Raw genomic sequence first — 13,639 nt, 5'->3', positions numbered from 1 at the left:
ATTGCGATGTATATTTTTTAATTTAGATAGACGTCATATAAAAAATTTAGAATTCTCAGCAGTGCACCAAATTAACATAGCTACTCTTTGTTCCACATTTGGTTTGTTGGGATCTGGTCACCCCTAGTGTGAGTATGTGTGTGTGTGTGTTTGTGTGTGGAGCGCACACTAGGCACGATAATGTCATTATCGTGCCTAGAGACTGTAATGGCAAGATGTACAGTGAAAAAGAAGTTACATTTTGGTCTGTTCTCACCCAAAACCAAATGGATCACTTCAGAAGACGTTGATTAAAATACTTGAGTCGAATGGGTAACTTGTATGCTGCTTTTATGTGCTTTTTGGAGCTTCAAAGTTTTGGTCACCATTTACTTATGGACCTACAGAGCTGATATTCTTCTAAAAATCTTCCTTTATGTTCTGCAGATAAAGGAAAGTCATACACATCTGGGTAACTCAGACATCCCAAGTCTCCCGGAAGTTCCGGGAGTCTCCCGCGTATTGATAGCGGCCCCTGATGCCCGCAAATTAGTTAAAATCTCCCGGAATCAAGAGCGAGCGAGCAGAGCGGTTAGACTGTGCACCAAACCGTGTATCGAGCACGGCAGAGAGGGAGAGGGCGAGAGACCGAGAGACCTTGCGTGTGTGTGTGTGCATCAAGAAGTGAAGACAGAGAGCATCCTGATTGGCCTGTTTCGGTAAATCAACCAATCAATTGTCAGTGTGGGCGGGCTTTTATCTCTTCTCCCGAACTTAATTAATCAGGACAGTGTATCTAGACACAGAAGCGCCATGGCAGAGGGAGAGTGCCCCAAAAAGCGAAAATATAAGACACATTTTACGCCAGACTACACGAAAGTGTACCCCTGTCTAATAAGAGTGAAACATAATGACAGTCTTGCACGCTGTACAGTTTGTAACAGTGACTTCAGCATTGCCCATGGCGGGTTAAATGATTGTAAAAGACATGTTGAGGTGAGTTAAACAAGTTTCATTTCATGGGCATATTATTCAGGCCGGCTAGTTACCTAGGCTACATGAAAACAATAAACTACTTAGACCTGTTTAAAGTTGCAATGGAATATAAATAAAAGCAGTCTACATAAATAGTATAACTAAGTAAACAATTGTTCTGTGGTGATATGCCGGGGGGGTCCGTGATACCTCCCTGAAATGACTTTTTGCAGGTTGGAATGCCTGGTAACTGATGAGAGAATTAAGGTTTGGGTGAACTATCCATTTTGATATAATTGTACCGGTAAGTATAATGTCACTGAGGGTCTCCTTAACTTACAGGGATAGTTCACCCAAAAATAAAATTATCTCATCCTTTTCTCAACCTCATGCATGACGTTCTTTATTCACCAGAACACATGAAAAATATCTCAGCTCTGTAGGTCCATAAAATGCTATTTGATGGTGATCTGACTTCTGAAGCTCTAAAACTCACACACAGTCAGCATAAACGTCATCCATACGACTCCAGCGGTTAAATTAATATCTTCTAATCAATATTTCAGTACTTTTTAACTATCAGTTCTTGTCAAAACAATAATTTCTCAAGTAGCCGAAATAGCTCAGTTGGGAGAGCGTTAGACTGAAGATCTAAAGGTCCCTGGTTCGATCCCGGGTTTCGGCAGAACGTTTAGTTATTCCAGATTGCCGAGCCATAATGTCCTTTTCTAACTATTACAATTATTTTACGCTAAGCTCAAAAATAATTAAATATATCTAATGTAGAAGTCAATGCGGATAGTACCAAAATACTACAACTGAGAAAGTGAGTCCTGAGAAGTCTTTTGGTTATATTGTGTGATGTAAATTTTATAGCCGGACGATGTCGCTGTTGCTAATCAATCTCCATAATTCTCCATCGTGCCATAGTCACAACTGCAATTTCCCCACATTCCACCAGAGGGCGACATTGTCCCAAAAAAATAGGTTGTCCAGTCATTCATCCTCTCCTTCGCTTCCAGTTCTTTCTCACTGTTAGATTTCCTTTCAAGGAATCCTGAAATGCTGCTCACACGTGTTTGACTCGGGGAGCCAAAGATGTATGCTGAGATTTAGGGGAGGAAAAAAAAGATAGCCATGTGCACACAAGATCACTATAAATGTGTAGGGTCTAAAACATTTAGACCTATCTCAACCTATCTCACTGTGGATAGACTAATATAAGTAAGCCATTAGTTTAATTCCCCAGAAAAGCGTAAACATTGTCGCTCTGTGGCACTTTCAAAACATAGATCTAATGTGTCTGGGTTTTTTTTATAGACTACTTGACATCTGTCAATTCTACTTGAAAATAGTCTAAATAGATGACAAATGAAGATAAAAATCTGATGTTTGATAGATAAAACTTTTTATATCACAGCATTGCCTTCTTGGTATAAAATCTGGCACTGTTGCCGTTTTTTTTATTTTTCACAGTTTTTAAATGCATCCTCGATGTAACAATATCTGTGCTTCTTAAAAGCACAGAAATAATATCCACAAACACATTTTGGGAATTGAGAATCCCATAAATTCCAAAATATTCCCTGAAGGCAGCCAAACTCAAACTGTAACGCTGTTTTCTGAGCAGAACTAATAAAACCCCAGCGAGGTGGCAAAAGCTTAGCATAACTTTTTTAATGGTGCTCTCAGGCAGTAAAGTGTAAACTATTAAATGCAAAGCAGAGTTGTTGACCAAGAACCGGCATAAATATTTTAACTGCTCACCAAAAGGAATCTTCCGCTTATTCTGGAAGTGTCTCAAACAGAGGCCTTTTTAATCCCCTTTCCTGAAAGTGTTGCCAAATGTGTCAGCTATTACAGCACATCATCTAACAAAATGACACCCCCTTTATCTGATTACGGTACATCCATCCTTTGGAGTTCAAAATTAGTAGAGCCTGAGGACAAATATTGCATCCCTCACACAAGTGTAGACATGGGTTAGCCCTTTTCACCAACAAGAGTGCTGATGTGCTGAATAGCAGCACGACTATGATCTGGCCATAGCACGATGCTGGAGCACATTTGTGAGTGTCATATTGCTTTAATAAAACATAAGTCTTGTTCTATAAACAATTATTTAATATAAAGTTACTTAGGGCCTTGGGGAACTTATTTACACATCAGACTGCCATTGATTAGGTATGCACATTCCATTTACACTTCAATATACTAAATATCAGAATACTTGGAATGCTGTTTGTCCAATCAGGTTGGACATTGCTGTTATGTCTAAGAATTTGTTTATGCTTGATGAAAAATCAATCCCTTTTCCAGTAATAAATCAAGCCGAGTATATTTGTACAAAATTACCTAACTAGTATCCTAATAATTCTTATATTGGAGAAGAGAACATCTGATCAGTTTCTATGTTGTCTTTCATACCCTGCCACTACTGTTAATAATATTAGGAATAGCACAAATAATACATAATATTGGCATCTATAACATTCTCAATCTATCATTTTGTGTGTTTATGTTTGCACTCAGTGTCCTTGGTGTCATTGCGCTGTTCTGATCTGTCTGTTCTTGTCAGTTATTTGCCAGTTATGTGATTCTGTAAGCTGGACTTACCGTGTGTGTTTTTAGGGAGATCTACTGTAGATGTTATAGAATGACTGTCAGCAGCCTGGCCTGAACCCATATGTGTGTTTGCCAGAAGCATTGAGTGAGTGAGTTGACAATATTCTGTTTCTGTTAAATGGATAGTTACCCAAAAATGACAAATGTGTCATCATTTACCCACCCTCATGTTGTTCCAAAACTCTATGGCTTTCTCTACTCTGTTGTTAGGCACAATGTTAGCCTTAGTCACCAATCACTTTCATTACATCTTTTTTCTATACAATAAAATTTTGTTTGTTATTATTGGGATGTGCAGGGATAGTAAAAGTGTTGATATGTCTTAAGATAGCATTGTGTGAGGATCTGAGCGAAAAGTAAGTGTCTATGTACTGATAATCTGCTCTTTTACTCGTGGTTTGTGTGGAAATTTAATAAAAGTCATTCTTGTAGAGCTTCTAGTGATAATTTTACCAAGAAATTGCTGTGTTATTTACAACAGGCCAAATAAAAATCATTTTGCAAAATGTGTTTATTGTAAAATGATTCTTTGATCAGGTTGCGAATGTCACTGGGGGAGAAATACGACAGTCGTCGGAGACTGAGTAAAAAGCTTATAAAAACTAATAAAAAACTAATAAAATTTAACAACATCCTCTCTCACACAGTCTCCTTTCTTGATTTTATTCTAGCTAGGACAAAAGTTACTTTTTACCTTTTTTAAACTGAAGTACAATTTAATGTGAATACTTTTTTACTTTTACTCAAGTATTTTTTTTGGCTAGATACTTGGACTTTTAATTGAGTAACATTTTCACTCAGTATCCATACTTTCACTTAAGTATAATTACGGAGTACTTTTTACACCCCTGAACACTTAATATATTTAGTGCAATTATGTTTCACGCTAAGGGTCAAGCATGCAATTATGACAAATATCAAGTTAGATTGACATAAATATCACACCGGCTCTGAGCTGACTGTTCACGCTGAAGTAACATTGCAAACAATCTGATACATATTTGACCCACATTTTTCCACATATGAAAGTGGCCCAGATTTAAATATAAAATGTCAGATTGATTGTGATTTTTGATACGATGTAATATAAACAATAAATCTGTGACATGTGACAGGGAAAAAACAGATTTGGGCCACATTCAACTGCGATTTAATAAAACCATTAGCTTATGTGTTTCAGAAAATGACCTATCCCAGAAAAAGTCCATCTCTATGTTTTAGAGAAAGATGTTTATTTGATGTTTATTGTATTTTACCTCTTATTTTAAATACGATTATTTTACTGGACTCCAACTGTTGTCATGGAGACGGTGTATTCACTAAAGCAAAGGGAGCGTGTCTGAAGAATGTTTGTGTGTATGTTAGTCTGTGGACTTTCCAAGGCATGTCTACATGTCAGGCTTTTTGCCTGGTTAATTTTAGGTAATCTTGTAGTCTCCCAGCATCCATTTATTTAAACATCTATCCGCCTAAGTGTCATTGTCTTAAATGGAGCCACATAGTTTTTCATTAAAGTTAAATTAAATAATCTTTTACATATGTTAGTATGTTATAATGTTAGAATGTTATAATTCGGGTTGCTTTTTAAAGATGACATAAGGTTATTATTTGTTTTGAAAATGTGCTGCTTACATCTTTTAAAGAAGAATTCACCCTAAACGAAAAGTTTGTCATCATTTAGCTTGCAAATGATTACATAATTTTCAATTTTGGATGAACTATCCCTTTATGTACATTATAACCAAAGATGGATCTAGACAGAGCACATTTATGGAGTGTGTCATCTGATCTGTCTGCACTATGAACCTATTATGTAGGGAGAGGAGACCAATTTGATAGTTTCCCTGACCTGTGTTTGTCCTTTTGAGTGTGTGTTTGCTTGGTTATATAAGTGAGTCACTCTGTCTCTCACTAGCAGGAACAGCGGCAACACAACCCTACTATCATGACAATTATGCTGGTGAGGATCAGTAGCCTCATTTCACACTCACACAAACACACATCTCATACCCTTAATGTAAAATTGACATCATATCCATTTCCATACAGCTTACTTAATTGCAATTGTGTGTGTGTGTGTGCTGGAAAGTGTGTGTTGGAAAGTGTTAGCAGAGGGCTCATGTGTTATTTGATTCTGATTCTGTTGAACGTCATCCTGTTTCACACACACACACACACACACACGTAGTGTTTCCATGTTTTATGGGGACTTTCCATAGACATAATGGTTTTTATACTGTACAAACTTTATATTCTATCCCCTAAACCTAACCCTACCCCTAAACCTTACCCTCACAGAAAACTTTCTGCATTTTTACATTTTCAAAAAACATAATTTAGTATGATTTATAAGCTGTTTTCCTCATGGGGACCGACAAAATGTCCCCACAAGGTCAAACATTTTGGGTTTTACTATCCTTATGGGGACATTTGGTCCCCACAAAGTGATAAATACACGCTCACACACACACACACACACACACACACACACACACACACACACACACACACACACACGCACACTCATACACACAGTGAGTCTATGGGGATTCTTGAATGATGCCATACAGAATAGTGATGTCTATTAAACCCCTGATCTCACATGGCAACACACTCACCTCTGCTAATTATACATTCTGCATTCAAACGGGTGAGAGACATTTAATAGCAAGCAAAATAAAAAAAATGTTACCTGATATCCAGAGTCCAGAGAGCTGATCTAATTTTATTAAAGATATTACGTAACTGCAGGTATATCTGCCCTGCATTAACTTTTGTGTGAGTTTTAGGGGAATAAGTGTGACGCAGGCTATATACTAATGAGGTACAGTGAAAAATAACAGGGGTTTCAACTGTACCAGAAGTTAATTGTTAATGGATTAACTTTTAGGTGAATGTGGTTACTGAGTCATAAACCTAATCCCAATAGTGGGAATTTCACTGTCTAAGACTGAAGGGACTTCCTTATGTAAGTGCCCCTTCCAACCAATTCTAATAGAATCACATTACTATACCTACATACAAAAACAGCAGATAATTAGTTGAGGACGGTACATTCTGCGTTGGATCGGGTGGGTGTTCATACATCTGCTAGTAGAGAGGCAGTGGATCTCCGTAGGAGTGGTACCTTATAAAAGGGGCAGGGGCTTGACAGGAAATTGACTATATAATAGGACACAGACCGTGGAATAACTGAAGAAGAACCTCCAAATAAAATGTAAAATTGAACTTGACCCCAGCCAATTAACGCATTGCGCACGCAATTTCGCCACACCCACTAGCGCCTAGTCTGTTCTGCCCGCTCCGTACGGGACTTGAACTGGCATCAGGAGGCGGGTGCACTAACAAGGTGGCCAAAGGCTACAGACTCTAGGGTCAATCGCTAGTGCACCCCTTGAGGTCAAGAGAGTGAGGTTTAAACACATTGCACAGCTATCTAGCAGCTGGCTCCCGTTACACTCACCCTCCTAAACCTCACTCCCATCCAAGTCACGGCACCAATGTTACGCTCCTGTTCTACCCGCTTCGTACGGGACTCGGACCGGCGTCTCCAGCATGGGAGACGGGTGCGCTACAAGGAGGCTAAAGGCTACAGCCTCTAGAGTCAGTTGCTAGTGCACCTCTTGGGGTCAGGAGAGTGAGGTTTATACACATTACACAGTTATCTATCAGCTGGCTCCCGTTACACATGCCTGCATGAAAATACCAAAATGTCATGGTCATGCCCATTGACTTTGCACTTTAGCATAGTGCTGAACTTAGCACTAGCACTATAAAAATAGGACCCTACATTTACAGTACAAGCTTGTTCGCGTGTGTTCAAACTGCGTTGCAGCTCAGCAGATAGCGCGATGCACTTGCGATACAAAGGACTAGGATGTGAGATCTGAAGACCACGTGATGCTTACACGTATGTATGCTAAAATGTCATAGAAACACCACAACATGATGTGATTACTTCAGCAATTGCATTTTTAATTTCAAATGTCCTTTTAACGTTTTTTTTTATTTGAAACTCAATAAAGCATTAACCTTAGAAACCTCATCTGTTTGTGAGAACATTTTACTCGCTTATAGTGCCACATTGTCAACATTTCTCCTTAGAACTGCAATGAAACCAAATGATTTTTAAAACATTTCACCACAGTCACGTAAATTTCATGCCCTGTGGCTTGTTGCGGTTGTGTCTGGTTTGGACAAAAACTCTGATTAACGCTTTATTGCTTGTTTCTTTATAGTGTCATGTCTGGTTACACTGTGTTACAGAATGTTTTTGCTATGGAAAAGAATGATACGTAAATCAGAAGTCAGATTGCTTAGAGAAGGAATAGCATACCTCTCGTCAACAAGCCGCACAATTATAGGCTTGTTGACGAGAGGTATGCTATTCCTTCTCTAAGCAATCTGACTTCTGATTTTCACCTGCTGGACAGCCTTAATCCATATTTTAGAATCACAATATGACGATTTGATTTGAGGGTTGGCTCTTTTTACTTGGGCGAGCATGTAGCTACCTATGAACCACCCATAACACCTTAGCAACAGCATAGCAACATGTAAGCTGTTGAATATAAATAAGAGGAGGGACCATGTCAGTGTTTTCCACCCTGTCTCATTTGGCGGGGAATGGGACCGCACACCCGTTGGTCATTTGATTAATGTGCTCAAAGCTATAAAGCCGGTATGTTTCCTGTGTGGAGGGGGGGATTTGTGTTTGATACTGTTGAGCTCCAAACCTAACGCTGCCGTGCTGGGACGTGGGTCGTTTATTGTCGTATTGCGCGCGTAAGTAATTGGGAGGGACAATTTGATGTTGGAGTAACTATGATTAGAAGTGGGTGCGGCCATCCTTGATGTTTCTCCGAACAAGGTACCCACATCCGGTAGCAGGTAAGGAGGCCAGCAGTCTGGTTTTAAGGTATTTTAAATTTAGGAACTAAGGTTTGACTTGTTGGGGTTTCTTTTTGCCTGGGTGCAGGGTCTAATTGTGAGTATTATTAGACCAGTGGCCCCCGGTGCTTGTAATTTGTGTGTGCGTGTGATTGAGAGGGGGTATGAGGGCAGGTTATTTTCCTCATTTCGATGCTTCAGCTACTGTAGCTAATCGATGGCATTTATTTATTTAGCTTTATTGGTATCAGTGGTATGTACATTTGATATTTTGTTTGGTGTGTATTTATGGTAAGGTATTTATGAATTTGTGTGTGTTGGATATGTAATGAATTGCTGTGTATTGGGGGTTCACATGAGTCACATGAATTTAATGCATGTGGGACAAAAGGGCTTTAAAACCTTGGCTGAATATGAATCTGTGTGTTGATGTGCTTACAGTTTAGAAGGCTGTATATTCATTGTTGAACATCTAAACAATGTAAACAAGGCTCTTAATATCTCATGCATGTATTATAATGGTGCTCGACCTGCTGCTCCCTACAGTGTTTTAAATGTAAATTGTTAGGTTTTGCTGAACCAAGCATGAGGTGGTGAAGCATTTTTCTTGGTTACTGATGCCCAAGCAATATTAACGGTCCAGTAAAGAACCTGTATATGTGAGTCTTATTCTCTGACTTTTGTCTTGTTACAAACATCCTGGCAACCAAACACAACACCCTAGCATCATGACGGCAAGTTATGCAAATGCAAATACTACTCATATTTGTTTCAGAAAATGTACAAATCTAGTTGTCAGTCAATTTTTAGTACTCTAATGGCAAATATACATTTTATGTTTAGTATTCAGGCAGATCATCAACTAGTGTCCATTTTTCTTCCTGCCTTTCATTCCCTATCTTGTGTATTTTGTGTCCTCTGTCCTTTTTTGATGCTCTGTCCTTTTTTGATGCTCTGTCTCTCAATCTATGCTGTTAATGGGTTAGTGCTGATACTGAACATTATGAAACGCTGACTGTGATTATACAAATGCACACAAACAACATACAGTACACTCTCTTAACCCTGAAGCCTGGACACACTGCCTGATGGTTATATACAGTAAGAGGGCTTTTGTGTGTTTTGCATGCATAAAGTGAGGCATGTTGGATGTTGTGTTATAGTGTCCTATGAAACAAATTTTCCACAGTCATATTTTAAAGGGCTGGGCAAACATAAGACTAAAAAAATAAAAATAAAATAAAGCAGAGAATGATGTGCAGATGGAGGAATGAAATAATGAACGGATTAAGGGAAGAATGAAAAAGCTTTAGCAAAAAAGCTTAATATCATCACCCGCTTCACCCTGCAGTCCTCTTTATAACAACACACACACACATATACACACACACACACACACACACACACACACACTAAAAAAGAGGCATAAACCATAAACAGTGGTCTCGAAAAGCAATTAGACAATTTTACACACCTCAGCATCACTTACAATTGCCTAAATATCATTGCATTAGTATGCTTTTGTTATCTTACTCTAAAATAAATGTCACTTGGTTTGAAATTACAAACACATTCATACATTTTTAAGTGGGGTTAAAGTGTCCAAATAGTTCTGTGGCCATTGTATGTGCAGACGTGCTATGTGTGTTTGTGTGTGTGAGATTTCTGGTCGAATGTGTGCACAGAACGTTCTCTTCTCTCTCATTCTCCTCATTCTTTACCAGAAAGCCTGCTGTGGCTGAATCATCCCTGCACACTCTTAGCTGAAACTGCGTCAGTTCACACATTCACTCAAAGACGTCACAAACACTAGTCGGCCATCAGTAGCAATGTCAGCCAAATCACAGACACGCCCGCACAATTATACTGCCTATTCTGAGCAATAAACTGTTAAAACTGCAATGTCAGCATGACCTAAAACACTACACTGGCACATGTACAACAACTAAAAACAACTAAAACTAGTCTATGACATCACATGGCTTGTTGGTAGAGGGGTGTGATTTAACTGACTGTATGAGGAGAATATTTATATTAGGAAAGGGACATATTTTATTTTGGTATTTCATTATCTTGACCTGTACTGTAAGGCAGAGATGGAGACTCGAGTTAGAGACTCGGACTCGAGTCATACTCAGGTTGCATTTTAATAGACTCCAGACTCCTAAAATAGACCTAAAATAACTTCAGACTTGACTCGACTTGACACAAAATACTTGTGAATATTAAAAAAATGACTTAATGTCTGTAAACCTTAAATATTAATGTCTTAAAGGGAGAATCTGTGTTCCCCATCTGTCTCTCACTCAACGTTGTGTCAATTGTAGTGACACAAGGGGCTTCTTTCGAGAGCCTCGTATACCTCTGAATATGAAAAAAGCCAATGCCAAATTGGCGAACAGAATTTGCATGTTCGCCCCCGGATATACGGGTATAAAAGGGTTCAGTCAGATTCTTTCTTCGGAGCCGAGCGGTTGTGTGATCAGCGAGCTGAGACACTCACTACTGTTCCACTCACCTCTAAGTGCATTTCTGTTGGATCCTACAGCGCATTACCAGCGGCTTTCTCCCTTTTCTGCACACCACCGTGCAGTCCACGCCCCTGGGCATTTCGACATTATTCCCTAAAAGAGTATATTTCCTCTAAAGAGTTTACACATTTCATTTGAACGTTTAAAAGGGAAGATGGAAATGCCTTGTTGATGAGAGAGGTCAACTGAGAATGGCCAGACTGGTTTTACCTGACAAAGTCTATGGTAATTCAGATAACCACTTTATACAATTGTGGTGAGAAGAATAGCATCTTAGAATGCTTTTCTGAGATGCGGGTTTGCGCTGTTTTGACGGCACGAGGGGGACCTACACAATACTAAGCAGGTGGTTTTAATGTTGTGGCTGATCGGTGTATAGTAACTTTCACTCAATGAGACCAGGTTGCATTGCTTAAACAATACATTGCTTACAAGTTACTGACTTTTGGGTATTTAATACAACACTGCCATTTGGACTTGCTAGCATTCCTGCCTTTCTTTTCAGACTGTTTCAAATTTAATGAAAACACTATTAGATTTCACAGTATATCAAGACTGTGCCTGAGGCAATTCTATAAATAATATTTTATAAAGATGAATAATTTGCTCCTTTACACCTACACTGACTTCTAAAAATGCATGCACAGAGATTCCCAGCTCTTACCACTACACCAAAAACAGCCATCAGAAAGCATGCTGAACGTGAGGAGAATATGCTTGTCTGGGAAACTTTAATGAACTGAAACTTGAGTTTTCAACCATCCATTTTCACATTAGGGTGAGATGGGGTCAGATTTTATTATGTGATACACATAATTGCTGTGGGTCTGTTTTGTATAAACATGTTTTGATATTAAAGAGGCCTGTGTATTAAGAGAAACAGTGTAAATGTGGGTACATGACGTGCAAGTGTTCAATGTGTGCCTCTTACTATATTGACAATGGTGGTGGTGTGTTAACATTTTGAGTATTTGTATGTGTATCTCAGTATTAGCTGGTATTTTTCCACTCCAGTATCTTCTTTGTCACGGCCCAGCTGAGCTCTTTTGTCAGGTAACTGGTCGCTCATATACCGCTGGTTTCTGCTTGGAAAATTCCATGCTGCATCTGAGAAGAGGAGAGAAAGAGGGCGGGAGGGGTGAGAGAAGTGATGGCTAGAGTGTTCGAGAAAATGTGAGATGGAGAGGAGGAGTGTATTGAGATGAGATCAAGCCTTGGTGTGAAGGGAAAGATATCAGACCCTTAATACATCTAATGCACACAATGTGGATGGAAATGTCTACACAAGAATAGGTCTGCAAAGATGCTGAGAATGAATCTCACAATTGGGAGAATATTTCCTTAAATTGTTCATTAGTTGTTTTCATAAATAAATGACCTTGATTAATGTTTCTCAACGTCTGCACATCAACTGTTCAGACAGCACCGCCACGGTAGCATACATAAATCGCCAAGGTGGGGTATGCTCCCGTCACATGTCACAACTCACTATCTCCTCTTTTGGAGTCAGCTGCGACTCAGGTTGCTGCTCGCCACTCATATCCCTGGCGACCGCAACACGACGGCGGAAGCGCTGTCGTGACAGGTCTCGCTCAGAGGAGAGTGGAGGCTCCACCCCCAGGTGATCCAGCTGATTTGGGGCCACTTCGGCAGCGCACAGATAGATCTCTTGCCTCCCAAGACCACTCCCACTGCCCGCTCTGGTACTCCCTAACGGAGTATACGCATTTAGCCTTCTTTCACTGGTGCTGTGCAAGGTCAGGGAGGACGAGGAACAGGTCACCTTGGTGGCTCCTTATTGGCCCACCCAGGCCTGGTTCTCAGATCTCACGCTTCTCGCGAGAGCACCACCCTGGAATTCCCCTGAGGAAGGGCCTTCTTTCTCAGGGACGGGGCACCCTCTGGCACCCACGCCCAGACCTCTGGAATCTCCACGTCTGGCTCCTGGATGGGACGTGGAAGACTTAAGCGGTCTACCACCTGCAGTCGTAGACACGATCAACCAAGCCCTCTACCAGGCAGCTCTACGCCCTCAAGTGGCATCTGTTTGCAAATTGGTGTTCTTCCAGGTCTGAAGACCTGCAGAGATGCGCAGTACAGTCAGTGCTTTCATTCCTGCAGGAGAGGCTGGAGGGCAGGCTGTCCCCCTCCACCTTGAAGGTGTATGTCACTGCTATCGCAGCCCACCACGACGCAGTAGACTGCAAGTCCCTTGGTAAGCACAACTTGATTATCAGGTTCCTTAGAGCTGCCCAGTGGTTGAACCCTTCTCGGCCAAGCCTGTTCCCCTCCTGGGATCTCTCAGTGGTCCTCTAAGGTCTTCAGAGACCCCCCTTCGAGCAGCTTGATTCAGTCGAACTCAAAGCCCTCTCCTTGAAGATGGCCCTCCTAATTGCGCTCAGAGGTGTGGCATCCTCAGGGCACTGGCCCACGGTACCTCCTTTGCAGACATCTGCATAGTGTTGCAGAGCTTTGCTTGGTAGAACTTGGTAATACAGAACAGCCAACTGGGTGTTCCGTTTGCACCTTGCGCCCTTCACCAAGCTGATCCAGTGCGCCTTCTCTCCCAGGTTAGCCAGTAAGCTCTCGTTCCTGGACGCGCTTCCTCCCTAGCCCTCTGGCCGCGCATTCCATCGGGG

General features: G+C 40.6%; 1 non-coding gene across 1 annotated transcript; it reads left to right on the top strand.

Moving 5' to 3' along the window:
- The first annotated feature begins 1,566 nt into the window (after positions 1 to 1,566).
- On the top strand, positions 1,567 to 1,639 carry trnaf-gaa (transfer RNA phenylalanine (anticodon GAA)). The gene has a single exon. It is a non-coding gene; the product is annotated as a tRNA-Phe (tRNA).
- The last annotated feature ends 12,000 nt before the right edge of the window (positions 1,640 to 13,639 follow it).

Source organism: Xyrauchen texanus, chromosome 13 (assembly GCF_025860055.1).
Source record: "Xyrauchen texanus isolate HMW12.3.18 chromosome 13, RBS_HiC_50CHRs, whole genome shotgun sequence".
Classification (NCBI taxonomy): Eukaryota; Metazoa; Chordata; class Actinopteri; order Cypriniformes; family Catostomidae; genus Xyrauchen; species Xyrauchen texanus.
This window is presented reverse-complemented; position numbering and strand designations above follow the sequence as displayed.